Raw genomic sequence first — 18,238 nt, forward strand, 5'->3', positions numbered from 1 at the left:
AAATTTCTTCATTCAGTTACAATGTACGTCTTCATGTATAAACTCAGTATTCAGGAGACACCAGGTTTTAACACAGCTTTCTGCAGAACTGTAATGTTGCAGTAAAACAATGGGTAACATTTATTCTATACTACATTGTTTTTACTCAGCAAAGTCTCAGAACCTCCTTGCTAGGAGTAATGTCATGTTTTGGAGTTTGAGTAATGTTACACATAAAAACATACATTAACCATCAGTTATGTTACAAGTGGGAGATAAAGTACAGATCCATTAGTATATTAACTCGTTGGCAGTAATAAAAAATAATTATTCATTATTGCAATCTCTTCTTGACATTTCTGCTGCTGAACTTTTTAGGGGAACTACAAAATGTTCTCAGATATATTAGAAATCTATTGATGGATGTTCAGTTGGTATCAAGCTCTTGGAGCAAGCTGGTCTTCTGGATGGCTGCCTAGTTAATTGGTGATTAATGAAAGCTACCATTTTGTTTATGAATTTGGAAGCCTGTGTTCTTGGCATTGTTGAAGTATGTAAATGTCTTCTTCAGATAAAACATGACATGCAACACCTAAAATACAAGTGCTTTGTTCTGCTACCTGTCAGATCCAGGAAAAGGTCTAGATTCTTAAAGCTATGAATTTAATTGGAAGAGTAGGTGAACTGGCAAATACTCTCTACTCAGTTCTTTTTATGACATTCTCTTGAGTCATTTTGCATAATGAAGAGCAAAACCAGCAGATGAGATATCCAAAAATATAATGCATTTATAACTAAAATCTGCAGGCTGCTTAAAGTAAACATTTTTAAAAAGCAGATACACCTTTTGTTTTGTTTTTGTGGTTTTTTTTTTTTTTGTTTTTGTTTTTTTGTTTTTTTGTTTTTTTTTTTTTTTTAAAAAAACCAAATCAGGTGCCCTACCACAGGTATGGCTAGGTATCTGAAACTTCAGAAAAAAGTACTGATTTAAAAAATCCAATTACTATTACTAGGTGAAATCCTGGGTGGTGATAAATGCTGGCAAGGTCCTCTGAAATTAATGGGAATTGTGGGTACTTCACACTTCCTAGAATTTGACCCAGAGTCTGTAGGAATGGCCTCTTTTAACTGTTGGTAATTAAATGGTTATTCTTGCAATTGAACTGCAAGCTGTTCTAACCATAGTCTGCAATCATTACCTTGGAATTAATTCTTCTTTAGGGCTTTCAGAAGTAGCTCTTGAAGCTGACAGCTGCAGCCTGCCACGTATCAAGTGCTTTATATAACTACTTTAATGAAAACTCACATGAGTGTAAGGTCAGTCTCTCCACAGTATGTTCTAATTAGATTTCCACTTTTCTTTAAAAAGCAGATCACATCTGGTCTAAAGACAGAAGCCCATTGCGCCACACATAGAATAGAATAGGTGTTGTTTTCTACTTCTCATCTCAAAGATAATGACATGGAAAATTAATTCTCTTCTACTCTTTAGTAATCTTCCATCTGTTATTGTATTTGTGTGTGCAACTGGATACAAAAGCTAATCGCAAACCTCTGCTTTAAAAGAGTGTTTTGTTAGCTCCCATGTCAACATTAGCTTATGCAGATGAGGTTGTTGAAGCAGAAATTTTGCAAAGCGGTGTGGAACATCGCTCAACTGTATATGCAAGACTGGCTTATTATCACAGCATCCATGTAAAGTAGCTGCTACAAATTTCCAGGATATTTTCATAGCTTATTGTCCACTTTATTAATGTTCTAGGTGAGTCCTCTAGCTCCTTGTAAAGCTGTCTTTATACTTGGAGCAGAATGTCAATATTTCTGTCTCGTGGATTTTAATCTGAACTCAAGGAAGAATTTGGCCCAGTGGATTTCTAATATTCCGTTCTGAGATGAACAATTTGTAGACAGTATTTTTGTCACTTGTGGAATAGCATGTGTTGTAACCCACAAAAGAACAAAACTGATTTTCTAATTTTGGAGAAGAGGGTGGAAGCATGCAGATGGTATCTGGAGGTGATATCACAGTTCTGCTGGTGAATCCTGATGTACCAGAGCAAAAACCAGGTATGTACCAGACTTTTCACTTAGTAACATATGCATGGCCAGACATCAATATATGGGCTTGAAGGGAACATATCTGTGACAAGTCTTGACTCCTTTAAAATGCCCATAATTTCAAAAAGGCAGAATTTCACTATAATATTTTCAAAGAAATTGAAATTACTTGAAGGGGAAATGACAGCTGTACAGGAAAGAGTCAATCCCTGCATTCTTTTTTACATAAAATATTCCTGATGCTGTTACTCATTTATTTTTGCATTGTGTCTCAATAGGACCAAAGGTAGTAATTTCTCTCTTGAGCTGTTGGCCAGAAAGGCAAATCCAAGTGAATTTTTAAGAACTATCCTAAAATGGGCAATGTTACCATGAAGATACGACAGACACACCATGACTGGATGTTTGCTTCTAAGGAACACAGAACATAAGAAAACTCTGCAAGAGCAGGCTGGACTGCAGAACTGAGTTGACTGGCAAGCACACAGAGAGAAGAAATCCCAAACTGTTCTTCAGGAAAAGAGCAATTAATGCTTCTAGATACTGAAATGAGTGTACTCTTTGCTTGTCCATTCTGACCTAGGGACCTTAAGGTACTGTATTCTAAGCAGTTAATAAATATTGTCTTTTCTGAAAAGGCTGTCCTGTGTCACTGTAAAATGCCTCCTTCTGCATGTGAATTGTGAGAAGGCTAATTCCCAGTGGAGATCCATCCTCAGGGAAGCCAAAGTGAGAAGCAGGGTATATGGAAGGAATCCAGTCATAATGGATCAAAAAAGTGTTGCAAAAAATAGAAGGAGTGATAATAGGTTGCTTTAAGCCCAGGGGAGTGAGATTGCTGTATTGCTCTTTGAGGCCAGCCAATTGCAGAGCTGTAACAGCAGAATACTACTTCAGTGAGTTTGGTGAACGATTGATGCTCTGGAAGGCGGTGTTTTTTTTTTTCCCCTGCCTATTACTTTGTGTAAACATACTGTCATTCAGGATGCCTAATTGAAGCATGTGAATAGTTCCATTGAAAGTAATAAGATTAATCATGCTGGAACCATATGGTTAAGTGTCTTCCTAACCATTGACTCCAGAATCTAGAACAACAGTGGCTCAGGCTTCCTTGGGGCCCCTTTGTTTTGCCGTAGTACCTCCAGTGAAAAAAATATGCACAGTAAATTACTAATCTGATAAATCTTGTTCATTCCTATGAATGCTGTTCATAAGTCCCCTAAACATCAAAACTTTGTTAGCCTTTTCAATTTTATTCTTCAGTACAGCCATCTCTTCCATTATTTTATCCACATTTTTAAATAGATTCCAAAACTTATGAGTGTTTTATAGAGAAAACATTAGTTATTTATAGATAAATCATTAGGTATCAGTAACAGTAAAAAATGGAGAAAAATATGTATGCATATCAGAATACAGAAGACATAAGCAAAACGCGTATCTTCCTATCTGTTAGTTGGGAAGGTATGTAAACCTTTTACTCATGTCATACTGAGTTTTATTTTTCATATCTTTCACTTAAGGTGTCAGTGTAGATAGTTTGTATCCTTAGGTTGAAGTCTCTTCCTGTCCTTTTTCAACCATTAGCTATGTGCATGATTGAGGAGATTGTTCATTCTGCAAAGAACAGCTGCTTTGGAGGAGCACCACGGAGCCACTTGTGTTGAGTGAAATGCCGATGTGTTCCACGTGCAGGTAACAGAGAAAGTCATCAGGCTTAGGGGGAGCTGGATACTTTGATTGTAGCCATCCCCCTTCAAATCTTAGTTTTGTTTTTGTGAGCATATTCAGTGCATCTTTATTCTAACTTTGTGCCATATACCTTGATCTTTTTCCTAATCTCAGATTTATGTTAATTTCATTTGTACAGTACTAACCATACAATCAAGAGAACATTCTATTTGCACATAAAAAATTCAGAGTTACACACGTGGTGAAAACTTCTAAACACTGAACTCATTGGGGTGTTGTGGCAGGTGCACCTGCCCAATAAAAATAGGACTTATTGGCTGCTGAAGTGTAGCAGCTCCTGATTGCCTTTGTTCTTGGGGCTTCACGGTAGTTGGAGTCTTTGGCCAATAGGAGCCACTATTGGCTACAGATCAGATTCACCTGGGTATCAATAATGTCCCCTGAGGAGCCACTTTGAGTTTGTCCCCTGGAGCAGCACACTGTGGTCGAGGCCTTTCCCCTGGGCTTGGGGCGTAGCCCAAGGAAACTTCTTGACGTGACTTGGGTCTGGACGCTGCCCTGAGCAGTCCTCGAGGGTGAGAGCCCTCACTTGTCAGATGAGTGATAGAGCATTTTGGGTTGTCATTAAACCCTAGCGAGTGGTGGTTTGTTCTGCGTTTTGGGTTGTCGTTAAACCCTAGGAAGCTGTTCTGTTCTCCTCTCACAGATATTCGAACCTGTAATTTGCGGAGGGCTAGTTAGTTGTGTTGACCATAAGTTTTTAATTTTTGGTGGTTGGTTCTTTATTTGAGAGCCTCTGTAACAGGTGTATAGTCTCCTTCCTATAAACACCTACCTTCCATAATGGCAGTGGTGTTGATGAATGCTGTACATCTGTTATAATTTAAGCAGATAGAGCACAGCTTTCAGTCTTTGCGTATCTGCCAGATTTTTCAAAAGAAAATGTATACCTGCTAAAATGAAAGTCCCAGGTTTTAAAGGGCCACTGAGGTGCATTGTTGTCTTTGAAGTCAATGAGGTGTGAGTATTTCTGGGCAGCATTTCTGACTTGATGGCTTGTGAGTCCCAAACTGGAGATAAGGAAAGGGCATAAGGTATTGAAAAATGATATGAAAAGCTGCCCCTTTGTTTCTGGCAATTTTTACACATTTTCTATCACAAAAATAACAGATGATTAAAACATTTGACTTGTAAACAGGTAGTTGACCTGAAAACTCTGCAAACCATGCCTAAGCTGTACAAGGTATATGCTTTTTAGATTGTTTGGTTGTAAGTGAAAGAAAAGCTGGTATCCAGTTCGGAATTTGCATTTTTGGCAGCTTCAAACAGGAGTTACAGTTTGTGGTCTGGGCTGAGCTCTCCAGAGGAGACAGACTTGAAGACAGAGTCACAGTCTGTGATTCATTTCATGTCATAACGCTCTTTTAGCCACATGAAAAAATTTCTGATGGTGGTGCTTTGATGTTTATGAATGACACAGTGAGAAACACCTAAGCAACCTACTGCCCATCCTTCACAGGATCTAAGTGGCTCACAAGCAATGGATGAGCAATTAATTTTAAGTCAGAAGTAGCTATGGTGTAGGAGAGAAAGAATGTAATTTACAGCAAAGGTTTTAATGCAATCCTGAGAATATTAAGTAGAAGTTTTGTTTTATTTGGCACTTTTAGAGGTCTCCCAGTGGAAGACTAATGTTCACAATTCAGCAAAGTTGTTGATCACCAGTGAAAAGAGCCAGTGGAATAATTAAAGCATAGGAAAAAAATGTATTAAAGAGGAAGAGTTCCAGGAGGTCAGTCTTCTTAATCTTATCAAATTTAAGGTGAAAGGGTGGTTGTAGTAGTCATTATATGAGAAATATAATTTATATGTTCTCATAATATATGAGAAATGTTATTTTCCTGTGGAGGGCTTTCTAAAAACTATCAGATGAAAATAAAGCAAGTTCTGATGTTTGAAATTGACAAACTGAGAATCAGGGAATTAAATATTTTTTAACAATTAGACCCCCATTTGCCAGGGAAGCTATGGATTATGCTTCCCTGGATGCATATTAAATCAAGAATAGATATTGCTTCATAAAATATGAATTACTGGAATGAGTTTTGACTTTGACTCTCAACTTTGTGCCTCTGCTTTTTCAGTTTTGTGTTATTCTTGACAAGAAAGTAAGTGTTACAGATTGGTTACAGTGGTTTTGGATGTGGACTAACGGCCTTTAATGCATGCTTGTTTTTCCCTTAGGACCTACTAGGATTTTAAAAGTCTATTTATAGAAACAAATAGCTAAAACATTCCCTTTTCCTACTTAGGAGCCAAAACACAATTGCAAACAGTTATCTGTATTCACTGAAGGTTATGTTAGATGTTTGACAATTTTAATTCAAAGTAGGTTAAACTTTTGCATATTATTTACAAATTAGGTTTCATAAAACATCCTGACGACATGGAAATGACAGTGATTGATGTGAAGTAACATACAATTAGTACTGACTGAATTGCTAATTACAGGATTGACATCTCATTTGCAATGAGATGCCGCAGGTCTCTTGCAAAAACAACTGACAGTGTTGTCGTGTTATTTCTCTATTTCCCTCAGCTTGTAGTTTGATGCCCTGTAGTTAAAGTTTGACCAAAGATTCATTCTCATCTTGTAAAAATCTCTTGCAATGTAAGAAAAGCCTTAGGATGAAAAGCAAAATGGTCACCACTCCCCAAGAATTAAATCTCTCCTGACACTTTCTCCTATCAAAGGAGATAAATTGTGCTACACTATTGTTACTTGTTTTATTAGTTACACCAGCTTTCTTACCCTTTCTGCTTTATTTCCCCGGCATGCAGAAGAAGTAAATACTGCTGTTACAGAGGTAAGTTACACAGGAATCTGGCTTGAAAGGAAAGTGCATTTGAAATGGTACATTTTATTAAGGAAACCCTTAATATCTGGAAAAAGTAAAAAACTGCATTTTAGAAGCTATGTTGTGGAGTGGCCCTTCAAACAGTAGTTACATACAACAAATGCTGAAAGGGACTGGCCAGATGTAATCTCACAGATTTGTCACAGTTGAGGGTCTGCTGGTTGAGATAATCCAGTTACCTTGCCTGGCCACATGTATATAAAGAACAGTGTGGCTATTCATTGATCAGAGCAGGATTATTAGTTACAAGGTGAGGAAGGTTTGAGAGGATTTCAGAATAAATGCTGTAGTCTGGCATGTGCTGATTAGTACTGTAGATAGAGAAGAGGGAACAATAAGGAAGCAGAAACACAGAATGACAGCACTAACACTGACAGTGGAACCAGAAGCTGCAGGGTAGAAAAGAAAGTGACTGTAAGGTGTGTTCCCAACTACTTCTCGACTGACTTAATGAATAAGGAAGCCAATGGGATGTATCCCCAGCAGTCTTGCAGGTTTTGCCTCAGGCTTTCTCAGAAACAGAGACCCTATTTGTGTGAGGAAAGAGTCTTTTGGCTCAGGTGATTTCAGAGGTATGTGAACGTTTTCTGATATGATTCTACCCTTCATCTATTAACATAATTTACAAGAGTGATGTATGAACTATGCTCCCTGTGGCCTATGGAGAGGATCAAAAAGGGGCTCAGTCAAACTGAGCAGTGTCCAGAAATGTCTAGGAGTCTGAAATATGAGAAGACTCAAGTAGAAGCGCAAAGGAGTTTGAACTATGAATATCCTAAGGCAGAAATGTTTCTTTACCTTCAGCAATAATACAGTGTGCAGACAAGACCTCTGCATTCCTCCAAGCATTCTGCACATCTGCCCTGCCTGTGAGGAAGAAGATTGAAGAATGGCTTTTAATCACACCTGCAAAATGAAAACAGTATTTTTTTTTTTTTTAAGAGATGGAAGGAAGCAGCTGCATTATTATTTGCATGGCTTATCTGAGACATTTGGTTTCAGTGAGATCTGTAAGTGTGCACTACCCAGTAGAACAGACTTAAAGATGTGCTTGCTTTTGGCATTTTTGGGGGCTTGTAGCATTGCAGACAATCTTGCAGAAGGGTAGTCTTAGCTTGGACTGCATCCTCAACATGGGTGCTTCAGTTAAATGGCTAAAGTTAGGTGGGATGAATGAGTTGGCCTCACAAGTAGGTAAAAAACTCCAACTCTTTAAAAGATCTTCAATTAAGGGAATAGAGTCAGTAGGTGTTCCGAGTTACTCCATGCCTTACTGAGGATTGCTGGGAACAGTGGGGGAACAGAAATGTTGTCTTGTAAGTAATTATTCAAACAGTGGGTGACGGGTTAACAGCTTATCACCCTGATTGTGCTATTTGCCTACAAAATTGTGTTTTATACAGTAAGCATATATGGTGTCAGTCTCCCATGTCATATAACCTTCTACCTTTCAGGTTCAGTGGTGACAGGAGTGGAAAAGAAAAGCTTTGTTTTCTTGGAAGCTATTTCATTATTCTCTCTGACAGAATCTTAGTAACGCCAAAGTCATTTGAGATAGAAGAGCAACTTAAAGTATTTTTAACAGCATAAGGTTTGAAATAAGAGCAGTGTCTAACAATTGTAATCCTTTACTGGTCTTCTTAATAAGATAGAATATGACAAGAATGCTAAGTACCTTCAGTTTAGCAAGTGGACCTCTAATTCCTTCTTCAAAAGTATCTGGTTTACTCATTCTGACAGCTAAAATGTGAAAATAGCTAGAAGGACATATACCTATGTCATTAAAAAATGTCTTACTTTCCCTATTAGCCAGGATCTGCCAGAAGAATGTGCCCTCTATACATCAGTTCTTTTATTGCCCTTATTAATACCATAAGGAATGGAAATACCATGGTGTTCAGTGGATTTTCTAGATTAAAATATGTTTACATAGCTGACACTGACAAGAGGGATTTACTAATGGTGGTGGAAGAAAGATGGCACACAGAGACTCAGAAGAGTTTTTCAGTAATTTTATGCTTACTCAACTTTCTGTCCAGTCTTTCCCCAGATGAAGTCCAGGGGAATATGGCTTTAAGTTCAGAGGCAGGAGGATAAGGTACTTATGTTTGCTGACTGAAGTCGTGGATATTTTTAACATGATGGACTGACATGTTGTAGCTGAAGTAGAGCATAGAAGCTGTTTTCCATACATTAATGTTGCTGAACTCAAGAAAACCATCCAGACCTGTCAGGGAAATCACCACTTCTCTTGTTCATACTTGCACAACGGCAGCATGTCATTCTGTAAATCCCTGTAGGGGGATAAATATTGTATGGCAGATTAGCTAACATGACGTACCTAATAAGTTACTAGAAAACTAGGTCTGAGGTTGGCAATATTTATGTTAAGCTCAGTATGGGTTTATGATAATGAAAGTGCCTGATGGTGTTGGCCCACTGCAAGGAAAGTTGCTGTAAGGCTAGCAGTGATGGGTGAAGGTGGAAGAGATTACGTTTAAGAAGTAGAACTGATTGCTTGTCCTGAAAACAAACATAACTTCATCCTGTAGCAGTGAAATGGTTTTCTGCTAGGGCCAGCAAACAAAGAATGATAAGGTTTTCCTGGTAGAGGCAGTTTATTATGGTGATAAAAGGAACCTAAGACTAACAGTAATAATAACAAAAAAAAACTTGACATGGAAAAATATAGGTGACTTGCAAATAGCAGAGGTGAGAGTGATCATTCTTCCTGTTGTTTTTGCAAGGTACTTGTATGCATTACATGTATGCATTACACTATTAATGTATGCATTACACATTGTTTTTATGGGCTTGATTGTCCTGAGTCATGTGAAAATATCTACAATTTTAACTGAAATTAACGAGTAAACTGGCTAAAGCTGAATGTGCGTTTGTGTTTGGAAGATAAGATAAAACAGTGAAGCAAGAGAACTAATAGTTTTCTCTGTTCTGTTTGAAGAGGACAAGAACCTCTTTTCTGCTACATAGGTCATGTTCGAGGAGAATGGAGGACACAAGTAGTTTGCACCTGAAGCTGTGCTCGTATGTGTGTTTGTATGCAAGTATGTGTCTGTGTGCAGGTAAAGACAGAAAACACATGTTTTCCTCTGTCTAGCTTAATAAACCACTGCCACTGATGTGAGTTGGAGCAGTGGTAGTAATGAGCTTGTCTCAAAATTAGGTTGATAACTCCAGAGAACTTGGTGAGGTTTTTTTGTACACTAATACTTGCAAATATGCAGTGTATTGAATTTATGTACACAATTTTTATGTACTGATGAGTAAATATGGTATCCAAACAGTATGTAAACTGGAGTCTTAACTAATAGTTAATAATTCAACTCTGTCTTTAAAGCTGACTTACTTTTTTGAGGAAGTCATCCAAGTCATCCAGTTTAAATGGGCATATACTGGAATTAGAGCGTTCAGGTCTTTCAGTGCTACCATGTCTCTATATTGCCTCCTAATCACTTACCTTGTGAATTTAGAAGATCTAATTTGTAACTGTCTGTGTACCTAATTACTAGTAATATGCAGTTCTGGATACAGAACCATAAAAGGCGATGAGGCCACCTTGTGCACACATTTCATAGAATACATCATACATACAGTCACAGGAAAACAGCATATGTACAGCAGGTGTAATGTATGGGGGAACAGGATGTAACAGAACTTAGCTATTTGGCATTGTGTTGAATCATAAAACTGCTTCAAATACACACTGTTCTTTACTTACTAAAAACAGTTGCCTTTGAGGATCACACTCCTCCTATCTTTGCTCATTCAAATTTAAGACCTAATTGTGAAGAAAGACTACGGCCTAGGTCATCAACTGGTAAATCAAATCTGTTCACATCCAATAAGGAACCAACATATTTAATAGAAATTAAAAATATATTAATAAAATTAAAACAAATTATTAAAAATTACTGAAATGAGCAAATACTTATTAATCTTGAAATATAAAATTAATACAGTTATGTTATAACATTTAGGTAATGATGTAATGGTCACACATAGCTTCTAAAGGATATTTCTGATTAGACTCTGGAAAAAAGGCAATTCTGATTTTCCTAGGCAACATACTTTCTCTCAGAGAAGATAGAGAAGTTTCCAAAGCTTGAAAAGTTACTGTGGACAAAAAAATGATAGGATGACACAGAGGGCTGCTGTCTACCATCACCAGTACATTCCTCTCTGGGAACAGAATTAGGGGCCAGTATACAAGAATGATGGGGAAACTGCTTCTGTGATACAGAGGGTGGTAAATAAAGAATTAGGTTCCAGCTCCAGACTTCTGTGAATAAAATGAACTTCCTTTGTACCTTCGTGCCAATGAAAAATGAACACGCTGGTGAACAGATTTATTCCTGAAAAGAATTTCTTTATACATGCTATGTAGTAGAAGAAAAATGAGAGACAGCACACTTTGTCAAGCAGTATTAAAATATGTATTCATCTAGCTGAGAGTTTTAGGGATACATTTTTTTAATAGTTATTTCAGTATTTTATCATTTTACCACTGGCTGGTTTGATTTGTCTAACTGGTTTATTCTTTATCTGGTTCTGTTTTAACAAGTTTTCACTGTATAGCTTTGATCTGGAATAACTGGGACGGAGGAAAGTTTTTAGCAGCTCTTTTCTTACACTGTAAATGCCATTTCTTTACAGATATTACATTCATAGATATATTAAGACATCATTTTTATTAGGTCTAGTCACATAACAGAACTGGAAGTGCAAATACTCAAACTCTATAAATAATGTAGATACAAGGACCAACTTTTCTTTCAGTTTCCTGAGAATGACTATTTTGGATAAGAATGGCAAATGAGCTAGTGCAGCTTACAGAAAAATGTACTTAGCTGTGTGCTATGAGTGGTTAAGTGTATCCATAGCTATAGTACTTCAGGTCTATGCTTGATTCTCATTGTCCTCAGTAAGCCAAAAATACATTATTCAGTCTTTTGCTGAACTGGGCGCAGCTTCATCGAAGTGCTTTGGCTCCAAGTTTCTGGAGTAGGAGGCTAAATATTTTGTTGAATCTGAACTATAATGCATTTGATTATGAAAGCATTTCAGGGAGCTTTTCTTAGTAAAGCTAAAGTTGAAAGGAACACAAGATATTCCCGGTAAAATGAAAGTAGGTCTTAAAGAACCAAGTACCATTTCTTGTTTATAAACAGAAGACTGAGAATGTTTCAAAGCTTAAAAACTAATTCTAAGGGCAGAAAATAAGTACTTCCATTTTCTCTTTCCTAAAGTGTTAGTTCAGATATAGAGCAAAATTGCTGTGGGAGAAGAAAGAAACACTGGCTGCATATAAAAGCAAATACCTTTGCAACGCTGTAAATGGGTTTTAGAGAAATGGAGAAACAGTTAGTCAGAGCATACTTTTTCTAACAATTCCCAGTTTGATGCTTAGCTAGGCCATTTAACTTTTTTTTAAAGAGTCATGATTAAAATAATAACTAGAAAGGACTGAAAAGTAGAATCTTTCCTGGGGGAAATGCTATTTCAAAGTTGTTTTCAACCTGAACTAACAAAAAAGTCCAAGTATCAAAACTTTGCTGAACGAAAGGCTCAGAAAAATCTCAAATTGACAGTCTAAGAATAAAAACCTCTGAATTGAAATGTTTTAATTTCTAAACAGGTGTTAGTGCAGTTGGCAGGTGTGAGAGGCTCCCTGGGACATGGTGCTGAGGTGCAGGGGACAGGCTCAGCATGGGTATGTCCTCAGCTGGCTCAGGAGAGTAGGCATGCAAGCGCCACAGGGTGAGGAGGTAATCCTTGCTAGGCCCTGATGAAATGAAATAGTTCCTGGGGTCAGGAAATGTTTTGGCCAATTCATGACCAACAGATGGCTGAAAGCCCTTCAGAAGGCTGGATATGCAGCTCTGAATCCAAATATCCCCCAGTGTGTGCATGTAAAACTGGTTTCTCAACAAATCCAAAATTGTAGAACCAACATACAGAAGTTTTGCTCTATAGTGACTTTTTACAAAGGGGTTACTACATATTTAAATGCCTTTGCAAATAACACTTCCCAGTTATTCTGAATAAAAACATGTAATTCATGAGGTGATCACTAACATTCATGAGGTGGTTACTAACATCAAACAAAACCAGTGATAACTGCTTAAACTCTTGCCACAGATCACTGGTAGCATCACTGACTTTATAAAAATATTTTATAAATGGGCGCTGTTTGGATATAAAGGTTACCTAGACATTTATTTTTGTCATGGTTTGTTGGAGTTCAGACAAATGGATGGGGATTTAAGCTGCAGCTGGATGTGGGATGCACAGAGTGTCCTAGCCTACAGCAAAGAAGCTGCTGTGAGTATCTTTGCTGCTTTTGGGAGCAGACAGGTCCAGAAACACAACTCCAGCTGCCCTGGGGCCTCCCCACTGCCTGGTGCACATTGCTCCCCCAGCCTCAGCAGCCGGGAGCACGCAGCCTGCCTCAGCGAGCATGCTGGTAATACTGAGGGCTGCGAGCTCTTCTGCTGCTAGGCCCGTACATGTTATTATAAGAGATTTAGGGGTAGATGGAGATAGGAGGCAGCTTTGTTACTACGCCTGCAGGACTGATCCTTGCCTGTGCTGGAGAGCCTAGCAGAGGGGCAGCTATCAGGACACCTGGCAGATGAGCAAACAGGGGAGTCGAAGGCAGGTGCCGCTGCCAGCCCAGCACTGCTGCTCTGCCTCCTGGAGACCTTTCCAGAAGGTTCCGACAATGGACATTCCCCCTTAGGTGGCGGCACACTGCCCTGTGCGTCTTGACCCAGGGGCCAGAGGTGAGTGCTGATCATTTTGTGGCTCTTTAGCCTTTCAAAAGGCTGAGAGCAACCCAGGAAAGTGAGTTCAAGCTTGATTTTTTTAATCTGAGAGGCAAGCAAGCATACCACCCAAGCTGGCATGTAAAGTAGGGGTTTGTATTGAGAGCACTGAGGAAACAGTCAATTCCTGCATCATGTATTAAAGCAGGACACAGTGGCTAAGTAAGGCAGCCTTCAGCATGCTGTGAGGTGCAGTGAGTCTGTATACTGTGTGCACTCCAGGTGTAGATACAGAGGATTTCCTGTTAATAAATCTTCTCTAAAAAATCCAATGGTGTGCCACCTCCTATCTTATGGTGCCTCCTACCTGCCCTCAGTGATTGGAAGCTGGAGGTAGGCTGTGTTTCAAAATGCATTTGTTGCAAATAGCCATATTTCTAAAAACTTCCTTGGTGTGACTGGAAGAGATGACTCCAAGAGTCCCCAGAGGTGATGGCAGTGTTCTCTCACGGAGCCTCAGGCCAGCAGTCCACACTGCTGCATACTGTGGGCTGCCTCCTACAGTCAGGCTTGGTCAGAAAAGTTATGTTGTATACCCTCCCAGTCCCACCAGGTATTCTTCTTTGAAAAGGCCAATTGCTTTGGTAATCACAGCCCTTTTTTTAGACTTCTTTATATAGCAAAGACTATTAATTAGCCCACATTCCTCTTCTGAAGCATACAGTGTGGCTATAACTGCATGTGTGTAGTAGATAGGTTACTTGTTTTTTAAATTTTATTGTAATTACTGCTATTGGAATGATATATATGGAATACAGAAATGCTGCTTAGTTATATCTGTGGAGCTACATTAATAATGTCTTTGTGGAGCGACATAGTGGCGTCCTGGGTGTAACCTACTGCCATGCTGGGATTCAGGGTCAAGGTGTAAGCATATAGAGTGGTCTGCGGTTTAATAGTGTCTGATGAGAAGGGGCGGTGTGAAGCTGAGCTATCCCTAGAGATATCCGTGATAGAGAGGGACTTTTTTTTGCAAAGAACTAGAGCAGTAACTAATTTTCCTGTAACTGTTGTAGAATTGTCCTCTGTAGCATTGCTGAAAATACGATTTCTATTCTGGAATAAATATTTTATTTTAAACTCAAATTTGAGATATGGTTTGAATGTATTTTTATTCATGGGAGCTATTTCAGTTTTATCTGCAGCGTTAAAGCAGAATAAAGATAGCGTCATATTTTGCTCTGGCTGTGCAGGGAGACAGTCTCCCTGTAGGCAGAGGTCTTCCTCTCTAACAATGGTAGTTCCTTCTGACCTGCTTACTGAAAGATGATGAAAAGCTTCAGAAACAGTTGTATTTCAGCTTCTTGAATGCATAGTGATTTGTTGCTAAGTAGGGATTTTATGGACATTGGGAAAAAGGTTGATGATGAAAATGGGATGCTGGAGGGTTGTGCTTTTCTTTCCCTCTTGACAAAGAAATATGTATGTTTTGTAGCATTTCATGTTGTATTGCTTATTTCTGTAGTGCGTTTGTTTATTCAGGAGTGCAAAGTGTTCAACTGTTACCCATATAGCTGTAGAATGAGTTATTTCACATGGTTCTGTTGAATAAAGGAAACTTTACAGTTTACAGGTACAGCCTCTAACAATTCACTGTCTACTGTCACGGGAATAAACCTATAGTTCAGTGTATTCATGTGTTACCTCCCTTCTTCCAGCTTTTAAACTGAGGGTGTGTTAGTGCCAGCATTCTGCAGCACTTCTATTTTGTCAGTATATCAGAAATGGAGAAGTGACTTCTCACAGAAGTTGCAAGCTGGATGCTCTTGCATGGGTAGTGTGGCTTCAGGAAGTAGGCAGGAGTACGTTGTGGTTAAGGCATTCTGATCACAAATTAGTCTACTGCTTTTGTTGTGGCTTCAGCTTGCAAATGTTTTTAGTTGTAGCTCAAAGTGATGCCCAGTGATGCAGACTTGAGGGAAAGGCACAAATGAAGATGCAGCCCCGTTGAACTCAGCAGGAATTTTGTCATGGGTTTTGTGGAAGGCCCTCAGAGCTAGCCTGAACCTTGCTTTATGGTCTCAGGATTATTTCTTCTTCAGCAAGGACACTGCTTTTGGAGAAGGATAACTAGATTTTTGTGGGGACTTTTTATCAAAAGGCAAGTAGTCAGTTGCTTTATGTATGTTTATGTTTCAGGGCCTTGGGTTGATCTTCAATGTGCATCAAACATTTTGATGCAGTCACATATACTCATTCCTGCACAAAGTCACTCTGTATCAGTTTTTTCTCTGATTCTGAAGTTACCTTAATGTTTGCTGCTGACAAGTGACTTTTTTCCTGAATAGCTGCATTTAAATGTGTGTTCATACATCTTTAAAGATACTCGGTCCCTGATGATGTCAGCCTAAATCTACAGGTGCAGATCAGGTATCTGTTTCCGTTTATGTGAACTTGTACGTGTCTATATTGAGGCACTTAGTTTAGTCACTAGGATTCAGTCTGCATTTCTCCTCTTCATGGTGCTGTAAAATTTGTTCTGAAATGTTTGGTCTGTTCCCTTAAGCATTTAACTGCAGAAACGTGTGAAAAGATCACTGCAGCGTTTACACGTTTTGCTAGTACAGCACATGCAAAGCACATGCATTGTTTGTCACTGACTCTCTAATCTGTTGTTTGCACACCTCTTTCCTCAGAGGAGGCAGAGGTTCATTATGATAATGTCTTCATACATGCAGAGCTACAACTATTTTTGTGAAGAAACTGGCTTTAATTAGGAGCTTTTGTTTCCAAAACATGCAGTGAGTTGAGTTATTAGCACATAAAACAGACCTCACGAGTAAAGTGAAGTATGGATTTTCTAATGTGCTAGTATCCTCTGGTAACTACGTACGTGCTTGGCTTGACCTCATGATTAATGTGACATTTCTTAACACAGAATAGCAGCATGTCTATGAATAACTATCTGAGGTGCTGTACATTCATACCTTTAAATAGCTTGTGATAACTTTTTCAGGTGACTGTATCCTTACTGAATTACACAGTTCTTACTGTACTGAATCTAAACCATTAAATTATTTAAATTTTTACTTAATTTTCATTCTAGTTCTTCTGGCTTTATAGTCTGTAGTACTAAATGCCTTTAAGAAAACAGGCATTTATTTTGATAGGTTGTGAGTGGAAATTTTCTGTCCTAAAAGACCCTTCTATAATTCCCCAAGGCAATGAGCCATTCTGGGTAATTTGTTTAGTTCTGTGGAGTTTTTTTTTCTATATTGCAGCACTTTCTGAAGATTCTACTCAAACATTGTTTTATTTGTACAGTTGGTTTCAACAAAAATGTTTGTCATGGTCAGTGACTGTGCATTTTTCAGCTCAAATAACTAATGAAAAGCCTATGAAAAAGAAGCCATTTATAAAAAGCAAAACCCAAACAAACGAACACCTAACAGATTTTAGCCTTGAGTACTTAATAGAATCAGAAAGTGTAAGGAAGTGTCACACTCGCTGTTACAAATTTGAGACTGGTATCTCGTTTGAATTTGTCTTAGCTTCAGTTAGATTGATGTATTTTTCTTTGTTGGATTTTTTTTTTATTATTTTTATTAAGAGCCAAAACATCTCCTCCGCAAGGCAGGGTAATGAATGAATACAGAGCGGATTGCTCAGGGCTTTATCTAGCCTGGATCTGAAAACCTCAAAGGACAGATATTCCACAAGCTCTTTGGGCAATGTGTTCCAGTGTTTGACTATCATCTAGCTGAATTCTTTTCATTTTGTGTCAAGTTATGACCATTGTCTCTCAACTTCCTGCCATGCACCTTAGCAAAACTTGCTTCCATCTTCTTGGTCAGCTCCTCTTAGGTATTAGAACAGGGTAAAACTACTTGAATAAGAAATACAGTCATAAGTAACAAGTTCAGCAGTGATGAAGTCCCTTTTTCTTCTTCCCATTTTCTATTCCCCTGTGCAGCTGCAGCAGGAATATTTTGCAAGAAAATGTGGTAAAAAAACCCCAGGATACAGATTTTTGAACATTGTTGGATCAGAAATACTAGCATTTATCTGGCATTATATCAACAGCCAACTATATACTGGAGACACAGACAAAAATCGCAGGCAAAGCTCATGTACACTGGCTGCACGGAAGTAGTCTAGAGGCATATAAGAAGGTTTTAAACTGGCTAGTCAGTTACCATTAATGATCATTCTGTAGCAGTGTGGTAGTGCTGGCTACATTGTTCTGCTCAGAGCTCTACTACGGTATAGTTAAGAGTGGGTTTTTTGGGATGCTGTCCATCTAGGTAGATATTTTTCTACAGATTTGAATGGTAAAAACCCCTCAAACCCTCTACCTATACATTGCTTGAGTATCACAAGATCCCAGTGGATTTCTAACCCAGAATGTGAACCGATTTGCTATAGTACAACAGCTATAGACAAAATTTGCTCTGAGAAACATGAGAGAGCTGAACTGAAGGATAATATTAAGTGTAATATTCACAGGACTACTGGCACAAAGGCAAAAGTCAAAAAATGGATTACAAGTAAGCCTGCTTGGTTTTAATTTTGTGATCAATATGTAATAAATTAATTTATTATATTGATGATACTCATAGTTTCTTGTACATTCTTACATCATAGACATTTTACACAATTGTTTGAAGGCCTTGCAAAAAGTTCAGTGTATATAAAGATATACTGCAGTTGATACATTTCTGGGAGAAGTTCCTGACAATCTGAATGGAACTCTTTCTGGATGAGCATGTATCATTAAGGTATCACTTGTACTTCCAAAAAGTGTGT

General features: G+C 38.3%; 1 long non-coding RNA gene across 10 annotated transcripts in view; it reads left to right on the top strand.

The window, feature by feature from the left end:
* The window catches only part of LOC141950292 (uncharacterized), a 304,169-nt gene that overhangs the window by 139,241 nt on the left and 146,690 nt on the right, over positions 1 to 18,238 (top strand). For 4 of the 10 annotated variants that reach the window (XR_012630981.1, XR_012630978.1, XR_012630979.1 and 1 more), the window contains one exon: positions 1,742 to 2,674. The exons of 3 other annotated variants lie outside the window; for them this stretch is intronic. This is a non-coding gene — a long non-coding RNA (uncharacterized LOC141950292). Of the gene's footprint in view, positions 1 to 1,741; positions 2,675 to 18,238 lie in introns of those variants that run through there. 3 more of the 10 variants (XR_012630986.1, XR_012630987.1, XR_012630983.1) reach the window with 2 other exon arrangements.

Source organism: Strix uralensis, chromosome 15 (assembly GCF_047716275.1).
Source record: "Strix uralensis isolate ZFMK-TIS-50842 chromosome 15, bStrUra1, whole genome shotgun sequence".
Taxonomy (NCBI): domain Eukaryota; kingdom Metazoa; phylum Chordata; class Aves; order Strigiformes; family Strigidae; genus Strix; species Strix uralensis.